Genomic DNA, 13,693 nt, shown 5'->3' with positions numbered 1-13,693 from the left:
GTAAACCAGTCTGCATTTGAACCCCCCCCCACCCCCCCCCCCCTCCCCCTCCCCCTGACAACACCTCCACCTCTCCTGGGAGCCCTCTGGGAGTCTCATCTGGCCTTTATGTGCTCCGCCTTGTGCGTTAATTTGATTTCCCAGCATGCTTCTGCCCCAGTTTCTGGGGAAGGCACCTGATAAGATTACCAGGCATGTCCACAGCACAACTTTTGATTCCTCAAGTGGCTCTCGTAGTACAGTAACCACCTCCAACTGGGAGCTTGACTCTTGAACCAAATAGTTATAAGAGGAGGAGGAGGGGTGGGGAGGGGTGGGGAGAGGGTGTCCAGTTGTTCTCCATTGAGCAGTAGTTAATAGTGGAATTTGGGCAAGTTGTACAGTGTTTGCCAGTGACTATGGAGGCGGGGCAGCTAATGTCCAAGACTCTTCCACTGAAAATAAACCTGCATGAGGGAAGAGAGAGAAGGAGCGAGAGAGGGAGAGAGGGAGGGAGGAGGAAGGGAAAGAGCCTTTCAGCGGGGACAGAAGGGAAAGAGTCTCCGTTTCAATGGAATAAAAACTGCGCAATTTCTTTAAGGACTCCCCGCTCGGATCGAGCACCGTTCCTCTCCATGAAACGAATTATCAGTTGTGTCTTTGGATGATCGGGGGGGGGGGGGGGGGGATCCGTGCCCATTTGCAGCCCCCGCTGTCTTTTTGGGCTCGTTTTTTTTTTTTTTTTTTTCACCAGATGGTCTTCAGAGGAGGAAAAGAGCTGTGCAATCGTTCAGAAAGGCGATATGACTGTGCAGAGATGCAACATCAGTGATGGGTCCCTGCCGTCATGCCTTGCCCATGGGGCGACGGACGCATCCACATTTTTCGCAGCCCGGGCTGTGATCTATACTGTGTGCGTGTCGACGTTTAGCGACGACTCAGAGCGCGTTATGGATGTTGAAACGGTTTTTTTTTTTTTTTTTTGGGGAAGAGGGCTTTTTAGGGGGCTGCGTCATCCGTGGCCGGGAAAGGAAGATGGGCTGCCTTGCAGATTTTCCACTATCACGCTGTTTTTCACTGCGAGGATCGGAGCGGCACCTCCCCAGCAGATTTTGGGTTCCACAGAAAAAGGTAAGCATGACTCTCTGTCACACATGCTGGCGTGTGAGGCTGTACGGCGTTACCTAATTGCAACAGAGGGAACCAATGAGACTCCATTGAAAACAACCTGAACTACAGTATTCTCTTCCTGTAATAAATCTTAAAGGATACACTACTCCAAAAAAAAAAATAAAAAAATACGCATGCACATGATTGTCTCTGTTGCACAGCAGACCCGGATCCATGTGGGCGCATCATTTTATTGTGATCATTTTTTTTTATTTATTTATTTATTTTTTATTATGTAATTTCTAATACAGAACTTTGCACGAATATGGCCGATAAGTTTCGATGCAGCCGCGGTTTTCCTCATCGCCGCCTCGCTGCTCTCCGTGGATTCATTCTGAAACTGAAGTTGGTGATGTCACGTTTCTCTACGGTAAGGAAGGGATAGTTTACGGGAAGGTGCGTCTGGAGTTGGCGATGTCGCAATCGCCCCGTGTTGATCTCGCTTCAACACGTTTGCAAAAATGCACGAAAAGATCGATGGGTCGTGTCCGTGGGTGTGATACGCAACGCGAGACCGTGGACATTTGCTCACATTTTTTTTTTTTGCGCTACAGAGCGTTTTTACTGAATGAAATCGGGGCTCGCTGGTGTTGGAGGAAGGAGTGTCGCATTTTCTTTCTGAAATGTCATGTGGTGAAGTTGTGGCGGGTTCTCTACTATTTCCAGGAAGAGCGTTTGAATTTTCTTCCCTTGGATTTTTTTCTCTTGTCTCCACCCCTCTCCTTGCTGTTCCTGCAGCACTGGGGCTATTTTGCCACTGGGTGGCGACCCAGGACAGTGGATTGATGAGACAACGTGTACATGCACCTGCATGGAGGTCAGTGTTATGCTCAATCAGACATGAGCAGGGTGTCTCCCCTTTTTCCTGGGGAGATGCAGGGCAAGGTCATCCATTCATTCATCTTCTGTACCTGCTTAGTCCTGTTAAGGGTCGCGGGGGTCTGCTGGAGCCTATCCCAGCTGTCATCGGGCGAGCGGCGGGGGTACACCCTGGTCAGGTCGCCAGTCCATCGCAGGGCTAACACAGAGAGACAGACAACCATTCACACTCACACCTACGACCAGTTTAGAATCACCAATTAACCTAATGAGCATGTCTTTTGACAGTGGGAGGAAGCCGGAGTACCTGGAGAGAACCCACGCAGACACAGGGAGAACATGCAAACTCCACACAGAAAGGCCAGCCGGCCCATGGATTCAAACTGGTGACCTTCTCGCTGTGAGGCATCAGTGCTAACCACCTCTCCACTGTGCCGCCCGTGCAAGGTCATCCAATGAAACCCATTTTTGTGGTTCCTTAAATTTTGGATGGAAGCCATGATGGAAACCTGTGATATATATATATATATATATATATACACCGATGAGGCATAACATTAAAACCACTGACAGGAGAAGTAAGTTAACGTTAACCGTCTTGTGATAATTCAGTTTTCTGCTGGGAAACTTTTGGATTTGGCATTTATTCGTGTGGACGTTACTTAGACATGTAGCACCCACCTAGACCAGACCAGGCACCCCAACCCCATAGCAATAACACTCCTTGATGGCCAAACAACATGAAGGACAGCACAAGGTGTTGACCTGGCCTCTGAATTCACTAGATCCCAAACTGATCAGGCATCTGTGGGATGATCAACAGAGGCCCCTCTCCTCAATCCATAGGACCCAAAAGCCCCAATTTGGTTTACATTGTGTTGCCAGACACCACAGGACGCCCTCAAAAGGTCCATGTCCATTCTCTCATGAGTCACAACTGTTTTGGAGACACAAGGGACAAGTCCAAAGCTACAAGTCCAGTTGAACCTTTTTTGGATATACCATGACCTGGATGACTGAGAACCTTCACAGACACAAGGGAGACCTACACAATATTAGGAAGGAGGTCATAATCTTATGCCTGATTGGTGTAGCACTAATTGAGCCACAGTTGGTCTTCTGATTGGTCTGCTGACCACCAACCAGAGGGCTCCTACACTTTGTCAATTGCTGAGGTATTCAGAGCCACAACATTGATATTGTTGGTCTAACCTAGCAACAGCAACACGGGAAGTCTGGACCCGACAAAGGTTCGGAGCTCTCTAGTTGTTGGTGGTCAGCAAACCAATCAGAAGGGCGTTAAAAAGGGTCGACTGAGTGTGTCTGACACGAGCTCCACAGTCTCTGTTGAACATAGGGTTGAGTATCTAGTCACATTGCATTGTGGGAGATTAAGTCCGTCAACTACAAACTCAAAATAGCCTCTTTTCTTTTCTTCAAGGTAGACATGTTGATTAAAGATGGCCTAATTCCATTAATTTTACTTTAAAGCTTTGGGGGAAAAAAAGTCTTATTTTGAGTGTGTAGTTGATGGACTTCATGTCCCACAATGCAATGCGATGCGACTTTAGGAGCTACACAGCTGGAAATAATGTAAACGGATTGTGCGTGTTGTTCCGCTAAACAAAACGAAAAACAAATGTATTTAATTCAGTTTGACTGTGTTTCGACTTTGTCACCGAGTTATTGAAGTTTACTTTTACATATTTCTCAGTACGAGTTAGCATCCTACGCTGTGAGCTAACGTCTGTTAAGCTAAAGGTAAATACTCATTCACCTGTGCTTGATGCTAAACGAGTGACAGCAAATTAAATGTTAAAATGCTGTATGTTTCCTGTGTAAAATTGTTTCCTGTCGCTCCAATTTGAAATGCAGCCGACGCAGTTACAGCGTAGTGTTATATTAATCACAACATATTCGCACATTATTGTTTTAAACTATTTTATTTTCATTACAAATTGCTGTAGTGCAAGTTTGTTTTCTCACCGCTAGATGGCGACACACTCACAATCCAACCCTGGTCTGTTTAGTTTCTTCCTGTGCAGTGTTGGTCTCTGAATTTGCCCTAAATACATACATAAATAAATGATACATGTACTATTCTAATATAACAGTCCTGCACAAAATCCCTCCTCATATCTACTCTAAAGTTCACTTTATGTTGAAACTGCGTCGGAAAGGAGGTGATTCAATTGTGTGATGTAGTTTGTACTGCGGTTAAGACTTGGATAAACTTTATTGATCCAGAAGGGAAATTGCTTGGTCACAGTAGATTAGTTGCACATTAGAAACACTCTTAAGAACCACAAGTAAAAGAAAGATTAAATAAAATAGTATAAGCAAAAATGTACAAAATTACCGTATGGACAAATGTACAAGAAACAGAGATGGAAGAATATATATAATATACACAGGAATGATAGTAAGGTGCAGTAGTGTCCATTAACATGAATAATGTGTAGTTATCTGTTACAGAAAGGTGAGTTGTTGTACAGCTGGACTGAGAATAGTATGAAAGAAGTCCTGTAGCGTTCACTGTGGGTGGGAGCGGAGCTGGATCAGTCTGTTGGAGAATGAGCTCCGCTGCCCCTCTATAGTCTGGTGTCGTGGATGTGACGGATTGTCCATGATGGAGAGCAGTTTGTCCAGTGTCCTCCTGTCCCTCACTGAGGCAGACATCTCCAACTCACTGCCAATAACATGACCAGCCTTTCGGATCGAGGCTGGTCATGTTATTGGCAGTGAGTAACTGAGTTAAATTAAACTATGAAGTGTTCCTGTTATTGAGCCCACCACACTGACTAAAATAGGGATGTCAAAATACAAGTACAACACAATACAATTCAACAGTACTGCACTAACTACACTTGTTTTAACTAGTGTACCTAATGAACTGGCAATTGAGTGTATGTTGCTGTTAAATGGTGAGATTTCGATTAGTTGGTAACCGTTTGGATGTATGAGACATACATACTCTTGAATCATCCACTTTATTACGGCTTTGTTTTGTTTTAAACTGTCAGGTTAATGTGCATCTTTTCCTTTCGCAGACGAGGAGCGATGACCACAGCCAAGCAGTGTTGTGCAGCGTTTGAGGAACCGCCAGCGCCGGACTGAAGCCACAAGTGAACCGTGTGGATATCTACTATAAAAAAAAAAAAAAAAAATGGGCAAACATATCAAAGACGCAACCCGTCAAGACGGTCTGCACAGTGTGGGAAAACGTTCTCGCCTTCTGTTGTGGGTAAGTTGGACAGAATGCATCATTATCTATTTTTACATGGTGTTACAGTCTCTTTTCTAAAATGGCTCATTCTCCACTATCCTTCCAGTTTTTAATAATGCGTTGCACTGTTCTTAACCAAATTTTAGTAGTTTCTTCAGTCTCCTTAGATGTTTTCTCTGCTTGATGCATGCCGATGATTTGACCCTTCTCAAACAGACTAACATCTTTTCCACAACCACAGGATGTGTCTTTGGACATGGTTGTTTTAAGAAATGAGAAGCTACTCATTGAATCAGTTGGGGTTAAATAACTTGATGTCAGCTGAAAGATAATCACCCATGCAGTAATTATCCAATAGGAGGCTCGTAACTGTTTGCTTAGTTAAATCCAGGTGGCGACTTTTTATTTGGCCAGGCAGTGGATTTTCTTATTAAAAGGTTGCATCACCCTCTTAATGTGAAATTTCTTCCAGTTGAGTCAATCTGTTCCGACCCGAGCGGTTACATAAGACATTTTTATTCTGGCCTTGCTGTTAATTAAATTATTAGCACGATACTAGTGTAAATTAGTGTAGAAGTAAACTCTGACACTGTTTTATTTCTCTGTACTTCTCCACTCACTACTTGACTTTCCCTAACTTTGAAGCCAGCTACTCTAATATTTATTACTATAGACTAAAAGGTCACTTAAAAGTCTTAGCTGCTAAATCATGTGAAGCAAGGAGCATGCCTGGTTTTAATGAAAGCAGACTAATTAGACTGATCCATATCAGACCCCATTTTTGACATGCTGACATGTTGTTCCTGCAGGGGAACCATCTGCAACTGGATGCAAGCACCCACCTGCTCAGGTAGGACATTTGACCTTTTATCTAGACGTTGCCCTGCCTCTGAAAAAGATCAGCAGTGATAAATGATGTGCATGTCTTCACCGTTCACCGCTCTGTCTCACCGGCGTTATCTATCCTGTGGTTTGCTTGAGCTTTTTTGAAGAACGGTGAAATGAGCAACCAGTGGAGGCGTATGTTCGTCTACTCTGGGACACGTCAGCCTACAGTTTAAAGGCATTTTACTGAGGGCAAAAAAACCTGTTGGGACATATTTAACTCTGTCGATTGGCGGTTTGTTCACTGTTATAGGGGGTTTAGACGCCGTAGTAATGTAACTACGCGCCACGGCGACGCAGACCACGAGAGCTGTGATTGGTCCGCTTGGTAGTAGTGTGTTTCTGCTTTAGTGTTTCCGGCTTATTCTCCATCTCTGCAATTTTCTAATTGAAGTATCCCGTTTTTGTGTTTGTCCATGTAAACACCATATCCCGAATTCAGGAATCGGGATATGCCCATTTCCCGATTTCAAGAAACCCGGTTTTGCCACCTGGAGTACTCCGATAGAAGCCGGGATACTGGAGCATGTATACACCTTATCCCGATTTCTGACGGCTGCCCACTGTCTGCGCAGGCGCGAGTGACGTCAAGTGACGCACTAGATATACAAACAACATGGCGGCAACGAGAACTTCTCACTTTTGGAGCGACGAAGAGACAGAATTTTCCCTTAAAGTAATGAAAGAACTAAACATAACGACGTGTTTAGATGGCAGAAAACACAGAAATGCTGATGTATTCAAATCTGTTGCGGAAAAGCTACGTGACGCTGGTTTTCCACCTCGCTCCGTTGAACAAGTTAGGTTGCGTTGGAAAACATTGAAAAAGACGTAAAGCACGCATGCGCAGATAGGATTCAGCGATCGGAAAACGGGTTACTGGTATTTATCATGTATACAGGGATATGAATAACCGGGTTTCTTTGTGTTCCATGTAAACACCATATCCCGGATAAGCCTCAAAACCGGGATACTAAAGACCATGTAAACGCAGTGGACAAACACAAAAATGGGATACTTCAAAAACCCGATCAAAATCGGGATACTAAAGACCATGTAAACATGGTCATTGATTGTTTTGGATCAGAAAAGATGGAACACATGGAGGAAAGGTTAACTGAGGAGGTTCGGAGATACAAACGTTCGTATGACTCGTCACTGGTTTCAATCGCCGAAAGTGAAGCAGGAAGTAGAAACAAAAATGAACCCAACTGGCAAAAAAGACACCGTGCCGACTAGCGCTTGGGGTTTTGTTTTTACAGAACGAGCCAGACTGACGAGCGCACAAGTATAAATGGCTCGCACCAGCGTAGGCTACGTACGTAGGTTAAACTGCAACCATGAGGGAGGCTATTCCAGGGATTTTGCTCCGTAGTAGAGTATTGTTTTTAACCATTCTCGTCTGAGGCTACCTCCGTAACTCACGGTACGTACTCTGCTTTGAACCAGAGCCCATGTGAGTCATGTGTTCTGAGGCCTGAAATTAGCGGTCTTGGCTGCATTTACTGACCCACACATTTCAAATGGTTTCTTTCATTTTCTCTTTGTTCTGGCCTGCTGTTTGCTTGCTCCAACATTACGAGCCGTTTTTTTTTTTTTTTCTACTCGGGGTGTGATGGGTGTTAAACTGCCGTCATTGTGCCACTTTTGCACGTCCTGTTGTTTTAGTAACCGCTGCCTTCTGAACCTTTTAAATGTTAAAAATACATATACTGCTATTTTAGTCTTGTAGTGTCAGCGTTTAGGATGCGCAGCCGTTTTCACAGCACCACCCCGGACGCTCCCGTACAGTTCTATTTCGCAAATTCAACACCCTTACTTAGGTGTGCAGGCACCCAACCTAACACCAGCTCTGTTTCATTTTCACACACACGGTCCTTAAACACTCCGACATACAGCTCAAACACTCCCCCACTCTTCTCACTCACTGTTTTGATCTCCCTCTAAGGGACAAAGACACACACACTCTCTAATGCCGCCGTCTCCCAGGACCCTGCGGAGTCTCACACACCTGGGGTTCCTTGTCACCTAGCCAACTCGGCTCCGTTGCATGCATTTACAGCTGGCCATGAATCACAGCCATTACACACATGAACGCTCGAGCAAATACACACGATACATACAACCCCGCTGACCAAGAAGATGGCCACCATTACGCTTGTAGATGGAAACACTTCTGTGCTGCGTAAATATAAATCGATTTAGCCGATACTAGACGCATGGAACCGGAGATGGAGTGAGGTGTGGCACGCAGAGAATTAGAGCGTTTTTTAGTTGAATTACTTTTATCAGGATTTGAGACATAATCTGTATGATTAAATAATCCATTGGATAAGCCTGGTATACCTGACTGACCTGGTGAGGAGTAAATTTGGCGCCATAGCTACGACCGAAAGAGCTGTGATTGGTCCGCATGGTAGTAGCGTGTTTCTGCTTTCGTATTTCCAGCTGCTTTTCCATCTCTGCAATTTTCTAAGTGATTGTTTTGGGTCGATAAAGATGGAACACATCGAGGAAATGTTAGCTGAGGAGGTTCGGAGATACAAACATTTGTACGACTCGTCTTCGGTCACATTTCATCAAAAGTTTCAGTCGCTACTGTCGAAAGTAAAGCAGGAAGTAGAGAGAAAAATGAACCCGACTGGCAAAAAAGACGCTAGCCGACGAGCGTTTGGGTGGCGTTTTTTACAGAACGAGCCAGACTGACGAGCTCACAAGTAAAAATGGCTCACACTGGCATCGGCCCCGTACTTAGGTTACCTCGTCTATGTCACACAGTATCCTAAAAGAGTCTTAACAATCACAGACTGAGAGAGATGAGGCACAGACTCAGTTTTTAGAACGTCAATGAATAGCCAGTTTCCTCAAATTTGCTGCCTTGTATTTAACAGTATACTTAACGTATAATCACTTTACGTTTTCCACTTACATGCCAAAGCTATGCAACAATGTTTAGAGTCTTAAGTGAGGGTATTATACACATCAATAAGGCAGCCTGTCAATCAGATTGAGCACATTGTTTTCACACATGGTGCTCTGGGTCACCCTCCCATTTAAATCTTCATGCCATAGTCTTATCTAAACTTGCAGAATTTTATACACAGAGAAATAAAGCTGGATGTGTATTGTGTACCATACATGTGGTAGCCCTGAGTTTAATTCACAGCCGTTCTGTGTGACTTTCCCTCTTGTGTTCATTCCAGCAAGTCGCCTCTAATACGACTAATAAATCTAAAGCTGTGGTGATGTCACCGTACTTGACTTATAGAGCTTGGCAAGCGCCCTTTACACCAGGGTTTTGATGTTGGCTGATTATAAGTGAAACAATTCCATATGCAGCACCTGGGACCAGTTTCGTCAGATGGTTTATTTGGACGGGGATCCAGTTTTTTCGACGCGGTAGATGAGTGGCATATGTTGAGCTGCAGCTTTGCGGAGCAGTGGGAGTCCACGGTGGAAGCCACACTCCTGCTGGCGTCGGCGCAGGGACTAAGCATCTAATTTAATTCTGAGCAGACAGATGACACCTAAGATAAGTGCAAGAGACGTTTGAAAGTGGTGTCACGTTTCTGTTTTGCCGATGAGTGGAGGAGTTAACATTCCAGTCAAATAAGCTTAGGAAAGTAAATCGCCCCTGAGATTCCACTACTGCGCGGTCCGGTTTGCGTTGCTCCATCCTTTATGCGAGCAGGTGACAGATTGCGAGGGTGCGACGCAGGCTTTGGGACAAAACGTTAACATTTGGCATCGGTTTGTTCCCCATCTGCTTTGTTTACATCCTCCTCCTTCCTTTTTCTTCCTTTTAAACGCTGCGAGCCATGTGCCATCCACATGTGCCACACACCCTGCCGAGGCAGCACAGAAAAGGCTTTCATAACATTCAGCGGTGTCAATAATTATTTTATCTATTTAATGTTAGCTCCAGTAATGAGAAATAATAGCTCCCTTCCCGCCTTTGTTCTCTCAGCCTCCCTCTTTCTGCAGCTGTTACCTGACGTTGAATAAAACCACATTTCTAAATAGCAGAGGAACGATCTCACACTCTCAGAAGGAAGGGCGTTGAACGAAAAGAAAGCATAATGCTCTTGGTTCGGCTGAGAGCAAACACGTGAAGGGAGAGTACAGAGCGAGGTTCAGGAAGAGAGGTGGTGAGAGCTGAGTCAGGATGCCGAGGGGTAGGACGGGCAGGAAGCAGTGGGTGAGGAGGAGGAGGACAGGAAGGAGAGGGAGAGGGAGAGGGAGGGGGGGAAGAGACTCCTCCTCATCCTCCTCCTCCTCCTCATCCTCCTCTTCTGTCATCATCAGCAGCAGTGTCATTGAGGGAGGAGCGGCGTAGGGTGGAAAGGAGAGAGGTGGAGCTGACATCATCCACTTCCTGGAGGTCTGTGAGGGCGTACTGCCACATGCTCCGGTCATATTCACGCCATCTAAGGGCTTTTAATGAGCCTTAGTCAAATAATGCAGAGTTTGTATGAAGACAGCTAATGAGGAAAGGGATTTTAAAGATGTGAGAGAGCTCCTCTGACTGTCTGGTTATATAACTTTCACACTGCAAGAGGGTATTGGGTTTGTGTGTGTGTGTGCTTGTTTTTTATGTGAGCTCTCTTTGTAGGTTGTTGTGTGTGTGTGTGTGTGTGTGTAGAGGGTGACAGAGTGTGCAAGGACGAAGACGCCCTACATACCTCCTGTTCGTTGCAGTGCTTGTTGTTTAGCCCACATTTCCCAACTGTCACAGGCCTGGGTATGTAACCAGAGTGTGCGTTGGCACATCCACCAGTGTGTGCATGTTTAATAGTGCAGCTATAACACGTATACTCGGTCGCCTGCTTGCCGTGCATCTGTGGATCTGAGGCCTCGCTGTGGTTGTGGAGGCAGTTAGGGGAGGTTAGATAGTGCCAGATTAGCAGAATTAGGTCAAGTGCTGGAGGTTGTGGAGGGACTTGCGTGTCTTTTCAAGATGGATTTACGTTTTATTTTTAAAGCATACGAGGAAACGGTGTCAAAGCAGCTCAAAAGTGGCTGACTTGTCCAAACGCACTAGGATTAAACAAGACAAATTGGATATGGCGTACGTCTGCTGTAAGTGAGCAGGGAAAGACATGACGTGAGGTGACTTGAGGTAACAGAGAGCACTGTTAGCACCAGTTAGCTTGATATTTTTAGACCTAAGATCATTATTTCATGAAGCAGAGTTAGTTAGCTTCGTCATAGAAAGAGCACGAGTTGATCTCTCGTTGAGTACATAAACAGTAGTACTCTCCTAATAGTCAAAATAATTATTACTCTCTCACCGTATAATAACACCTCAGTCAGAACAGACCTGGTCAGACCGGTTTGAGAGGTGCTGCATAAATCTTTCGATGATCCGTTTACGAGGAAATATGGCCCTAATCGCCACGTAAACGCCGGCTCAAATTGTTTCTCGGAATAAATACTTTCTTTGTGCGCTTGTTTTTCCTCCATGCCGAGTGCAACGTCAGATAACGTGAAGAGATTCTAGGAGGGACAAAAAAACACGAAAACTCAACTTTATTTATAAAGCACTTTAAAAGCAACCACCGCTGAAAAACAAAGTGCTGTACGTAGGTAAGACAAACTATTAAAACAATAAAAGCACTAAAAGCACTAAACAAAAGCACAAAAACAGGGTCTCATGCTGGGTTGAAAGCCAAGGAATAAAAATGGACAGTCTGATGTGCAGCGGTAGATCATTCCACAAAAAGCTCGGTCCCCTCTGTGCTTCCGCTTAGACCTCGGTACCTCTAGGAGCAGCTGATCAGCTGACCTGAGACACCGAGCAGAAGTGAAAGGATGGAGAAGCTCAGAGAGGCAAGGCCGAAATGGTCTCCGGCTGATGGAACTGTTATATTGTGAAAACTTTTAAACGTCAATGATTGGTGAAAAGCTCGAAAGCGGAGTTTGAAAAGATGAACAAAGCTGAATAGTTGCGAGTAATGTCGTTGAAACCAACTTGGTCACCGGGTTTCATTGAGTAACTTTAATGTTTGACGCTGATGGAAACATCAGGGCAGTCGCAAAACGAAGGACATGTTTCTAGAGTAGTCTTTTCTACATAAAGGTGTGTGCACGTCCCTGACTAAAAGGTGGAGTCATTTGCAAATTTAAACCCACAAAGCCATCACCTATATTGATCCGCTGTAAAAAAAAAACAACAACTTCCTTTTCCCCATCATTGTGTTAGTTAAGAGCAACGCAAAAGTACATGCTCTTTATTTTTCTATTTAGCTCTTGCAGACTCACAGGAATAAAACAAACCGAGTCGGGGCAGAGAGTGCAGAAGATGTGAACGCCGCCTGCCTAAAAACATGAAGTGATGTGGCTAAAACGCTTACACAGGCTTTAGTAGACGGTGGATGTGTGTTGCTCCTGCAGAAAAAGTGTAAATCTCATCAAATCCTAGCTTCTCCCGACTCTCCCGGACCAAATCCCTTTCTTGAACAAATCCACTGCCAACCCCCCCCCTTCAAAGTGGAAACAAAAAAAAATCCAAAAAAATCACTGCAGCTATAAGCTGTCTTGTGTTGTGCTTTCTCACCCTCCAACCCTCCCTTTCTCGCCATCGCTCCCCCGTCTTTCTCCCCCAGCTCCTGTTCTGGCTTTCTGCCTCTCAGGTTTCTCCCCACCCCCAGCTTTCTACACCCTCCGTGGCCCCCCTTTGACCCCCTGTTACCCCACATCTACCCCCCCTCACCCTCCCTCTCCCCAGGGCAAGCCCACAGCTCCCAGTCCTTTGTGCCTTCCTTACCCTCCCCTCTCTTCCACCTCTGCCTCCCCCCCCTCTGCCTTTGTGTGTGAGGGGCCAGCGAAGGGAGAAAAGAGAGGGAGGCTGGTGAAGAGGAGAGAGACAGGGTGACAGGATAGAGAGGGATCCTTCAGATCAGACATGAAACTACAGCTTGAAGCCTTTTATTTTTACATGCTCTTATTTGACTTGTGGAAATATACAAAGGAAGACAGCTCCTTTACCTCTAATATAGTATGAGCAGTAAAATACTACACACTATGTGTTAAATATATCACAGTAAATCACTTACATGCTTCTCTTCTCTACTCTGCTCCGCCCATGTGAGTTTTCTTTGCACCTTGCTCTTGGTGATTCAGGCTCTGGGTTCTGTAAACCATCTTCAGACTTGAGTTTGAATTGTTATTAGCGCCACATAAATAAAATTGACTTGAACTAAATATTGAAATACAATACAATGGAAGGAAGCCTTGAAATATAACATACTGTTAAAGGGGACCTGCCGCTTTTTACAACCTGGACCTTATTTCTGGCATAAAATATGATCATTTACTCACCCATATAACTTTAGTGTTATTTGGAGTCATTCAGACGATATTTAGATCCATGTATATCCATATAGTGGGAGTGACTGGGGCACCGAAACGCAGCCTCTAAATAACACATTATCTGCCACGAAACTCGTTCATTTCACCAATATTTTGTTATGATACGCTAGTGCTATTCCCCGTTGAGTCCAGAGTTACCTGTTATCTATTCGCGGACGTGCAGCGGTTTGTTGTTCTTTGGCCAGCTGTTCCTCTCTCTGCCTCCGCATCCTCCTTTTAACGAGCTCCTCATCCGTATACTCT

At 44.9% G+C, this 13,693-nt stretch overlaps 1 long non-coding RNA gene across 1 annotated transcript in view; it reads left to right on the top strand.

Annotated features, from left to right (window-relative positions):
* Positions 1-801: 801 nt before the first annotated feature.
* Positions 802-13,693, top strand: part of LOC311487786 — a 45,344-nt gene continuing 32,452 nt past the window's right edge. The window contains exons 1-3 of the long non-coding RNA XR_014699057.1: positions 802-1,110; positions 5,019-5,212; positions 6,004-6,044. This is a non-coding gene — a long non-coding RNA (uncharacterized lncRNA). The remainder of the gene's footprint in view (positions 1,111-5,018; positions 5,213-6,003; positions 6,045-13,693) is intronic.

Source organism: Chelon labrosus (assembly GCF_963514085.1).
Source record: "Chelon labrosus genome assembly, chromosome: 1".
Taxonomy (NCBI): Eukaryota; Metazoa; Chordata; class Actinopteri; order Mugiliformes; family Mugilidae; genus Chelon; species Chelon labrosus.
Note: the sequence above shows the minus strand (reverse complement) of the source record. Positions and strands in the feature narration are given on the sequence as shown.